Source organism: Leiobunum rupestre, chromosome 10 (assembly GCF_980474605.1).
Source record: "Leiobunum rupestre chromosome 10, qqLeiRupe1.1.hap1, whole genome shotgun sequence".
Lineage (NCBI taxonomy): Eukaryota > Metazoa > Arthropoda > Arachnida > Opiliones > Sclerosomatidae > Leiobunum > Leiobunum rupestre.
Window position 1 is genome coordinate 53,135,269 of NC_143393.1, and position 4,026 is coordinate 53,139,294.

At 34.7% G+C, this 4,026-nt stretch overlaps 1 long non-coding RNA gene across 1 annotated transcript; it reads left to right on the forward strand.

Annotated features, from left to right (window-relative positions):
- The first annotated feature begins 1,043 nt into the window (after positions 1–1,043).
- LOC149926192 (uncharacterized) lies at positions 1,044–2,098 on the forward strand. The gene is made up of 3 exons (XR_016476847.1): positions 1,044–1,067; positions 1,139–1,192; positions 2,025–2,098. It is a non-coding gene; the product is annotated as an uncharacterized LOC149926192 (long non-coding RNA).
- The last annotated feature ends 1,928 nt before the right edge of the window (positions 2,099–4,026 follow it).

Genomic DNA, 4,026 nt, shown 5'->3' on the forward strand with positions numbered 1-4,026 from the left:
CAATTTTTTTTAAATTAATTAAAAAGTTAATTTTTGATGATAGGCTTACTTATGTAACATTCATGCTACTGAGAAATAAACCCTATAGCAGATTAGGTGAAATCCCACACCAAAGATTTGCCACCTAAGCATACGGAGCCTTTGTCATCCGTCAGGTCGTTTTATCGTCGTCGCACAAGCTAGGCACGATTTAAAATGTCGCTCACGGCAGCATGACTGTGCGGGTCGCTACTCGTGTCATGACGCGCAAGCAACTCTCACCTCTTTTATAATAGTTCTTTCTATAAATATTTTACGCTTACCCAACTTGTTAAAAGTAGAAGTATAACATGTTGCTCTTACGTCACAAGACTGAGCTTTGGTGGAATTATCTTAGCACGCGCGATTTGCACGAGCGTTAGAAAATAGGAAGCTCCTCGTGATGCGAGCGCGCGCTCGTAGTGTTGGAGAAGGTAAATGCAGTGACGTAACAGCTACTTTAAAACAAGAAGGCCATGTTACTTTATAGAAAGAACTATTCAAACCTTTAGTGCAAAAAAAAAGAAATCAACAACGCCACGGCAAAGTATCAACCAAGCACGTGATTATTTTGATGTATCAGAAAAAGAGCGGTCAGTTATCACAACATCAAATAAAATTGCGTTGTTTTTTCTCTACTCTAGACTGTGAGTAGACGAATTAGCAGACGGAAATCCAGTAGTTTAGCGAACTTCTCGCGTTGGCCGCTGGAAGGTTCTATGGTAACCGAATGTCTTATTTTTTAAATTACAATTTAACAACTTGCGCAAAAATTACCAAAATTAAAATAACGTAGACGACGAATTTTTCCAGTGCACAAGATTAATTTAAAACATAAATAGTTAATTTATGTAATTAAATTTAGTCATTTTGAGCCCACTACTTTGTTTTTATAAAACATGGTGACCTGTATAAAACAAAATTTTCGCGCTCAATTTTCGTTTCTGCTTTCAAATTTCGCGCTTGTCATTTCTTGGCATTTTTTCGAGCTCGATCTTGGAATTTTGTAAATCATAGAGTGGCAACACTGCTCATGACTCCGGACTGAAGTTAGTGTCGAAACTGCAGCGCAGCGTAAGTTAAAGTTATACGATTTTAATGTTCCAGTTTTGATGTTAAGGAATGTAAATAGTGACGTAGACTGGAGCTTAGGTGGTGAGGCACTAATTTAAAAGTAAGCTTAATTAATTTTTATTTATTATTTTATTGAAACACCTATTGTATTAAGTAAACCCGTTGGCTAAATTTTACTATATGGGAGTGGGTGCCGTAGAACACATGACGGACATTGACGCAAAGATTGTGCAAACCATACTAAGCTTTCTTGGGACCATAGTTCGACTGTAGTAGAACACGTGAAGATGACATTGATTGAATTATTTCTTTTGGACTGTACTACAATAATATTGAATTATTTTCTAATATTTTGGACGTTTTTTGACAAATCTGAAACGCGTACTTTGTGAAACTCCTCTCACGCTCCTCTCCCTTTGAAGTTTCGCGCATCTCGCCTGTCAGATTCTGACACTGTTCTCACAGGGGTAGAACAACGACCATCACTGTCCGGTGACCACATTAGATTTACTGTCTTTAACTTCTTTATAGCTTTCTAATGTCAGCATATTATGTACTCTTGTTCATATTTAATTACCACTTCAAAAGAAGTTATGGGTCCCAGTGGCGTAGCTAGACCTTTTGCAGAGAAATAGTTTTCAAAACTAGTTTAAAATGGAGTATTGACCGTCGCTTCAGTTGCCATGAAGTGAAAAGTGCCGCCCCCCTAGCTACTCTACTGATTGGTCCATGAAAATTGTTTTAGACGGTCAGGGAAAACCTGGAAAAGTTAGGGAATTTTTAAATGAAAACGTTTTGGCAACCCGTATTAACATTAAGAGGGAATAATCTTTCCTTGTATAATAAGTCCTTTCTTTGAATGCGGGCTGACTCTACTACTAAACATAAATTATTGAGGTCAAGGTTTAACTAATTTTCTTTCAATATTATAGATGCATCGCCAAGATAAATCCAGAGAATCCGAAAGAGGTTATAAACGTGAAGATCTTTTTTATATAAACAAAATATCCCAATATGATTGGATATTAATTAAAAATAAAATCCTGTAGTAATTTTGGGAAATTGGCTCATGAATAAATGATTTTTTCGAAATTGTATCCAATATTTTGTAATATTTGCAGAATATAGGTTTTTTATCACAACGGAATGTCCGTTTTTCAAAAGAAGTTTCATTAAAAAACCGAATTCAAAGTATTTCAGAAAATCTGGGTTAAGTGTTTTTTACCGAAATTATCTGAAATGTTTACAGAATTCCGTTTTTTGCAACACATAAGACGTACTACAGAACTGTATGCCATATTTACAGAAGAACGTTTTATAAAAACACAAGTTGTTCAGTTTGTCCTACAGAACGGTGTCGGTATGCCATATTTACAGAAGTACGTTTTATAAAAACAAAGGTTGTTCAGTTTGTTATACAGAAATGTGTGCCATATTTACAGAAGTCTGTTTTATAAAAACACAGGTTGTTCAGTTTATCCTACAGAAATGTGTGCCATATTTACAGAAGTATGTTTTATAAAAACACAGGTTGTTCAGTTTATCCTACAGAAATGTGTGCCATATTTACAGAAGTACGTTTTATAAAAACAAAGGTTGTTCAGTTTGTTATACAGAAATGTGTGCCATATTTACAGAAGTCTGTTTTATAAAAACACAGGTTGTTCAGTTTATCCTACAGAAATGTGTGCCATATTTACAGAAGTATGTTTTATAAAAACACAGGTTGTTCAGTTTGTCCTACAGAAATGTGTGCCATATTTACAGAAGTATGTTTTATAAAAACACAGGTTGTTCAGTTTGTTATACAGAAATGTGTGCCATATTTACAGAAGTATGTTTTATAAAAACACAGGTTGTTCAGTTTATCCTACAGAAATGTGTGCCATATTTACAGAAGTATGTTTTATAAAAACACAGGTTGTTCAGTTTGTCCTACAGAACGGTATGCCATATTTACAGAATTTCGTTTTATAAAACCACAGGTTGTTCAGTTTGCCCTACAGAAATTTGTGCCATATTTACAGAAGTACGTTTTATAAAAACACAGGTTGTTCAGTTTGTCCTACAGAAATGTATGCCATATTTACAGAAGTCCGTTTTATAAAAACACAATTTGTTCAGTTTTTAAATAAAACATTCTTTAATATGTACAGAACATTGATTTTTAAAAAAAAAGTTACATTTTTATTTAACATATTTGTTCTGTATTATTTACAATACAAATATCTGTAATTTTTATATAATTAATCTGTAAGTGAAAAACATTTTTTTATCTGTTAAAAAAGCAGTTGGTTTCTGTAAACCTTTATTATGGAAATATCTGTAAAGAAATCAGAACATTTCTGGAATGATGGTTTGCCAGATATTTTCTGTAATTTATGCAGTAGAAATTTCTCTCAGTGTATAACACCCTGAAGGGGGTAGTCTAACACCCTGAAGGGAGTCGTTTGGTACCCTAAAAGGAGTAGTCTTGTACCCTAGAGGGAGTAGATAATAACCCTGAAGGGAATAGTTTTATACCACAAACTGTTAACAAAGGAACCAAAACGGAGGACATAAGCACCCCAAACAGTGTAAATAAACACCCTAGCAGGAAAATGCTTTTTAAGGTGTAGAATAACATCCTTTATAAACCTGTTAAGGTGTTAAATATGGGACAAGAAAACACCCTTAATGGTTTGAAAAGAAACCCTTTTTACACACAATCCTAAGGATTTGTGTGTATTAGTCTCACGTACAGTGTAGCCGTTGCCGATGCCGCCGATGCCGCCGTGTCACGCATACCTCTTCAACGGTTAGGGCTAGAAGAGTCAATGATATCTCGTTCGAATGTACAAACATCGGCATTGATAGCCTTTCATAAAGTTTTCAAATCGGAGCCCAAGAAGTTGGGCATTTGCCCAATTTACTATTTTCGGTGATTTCCTTTAT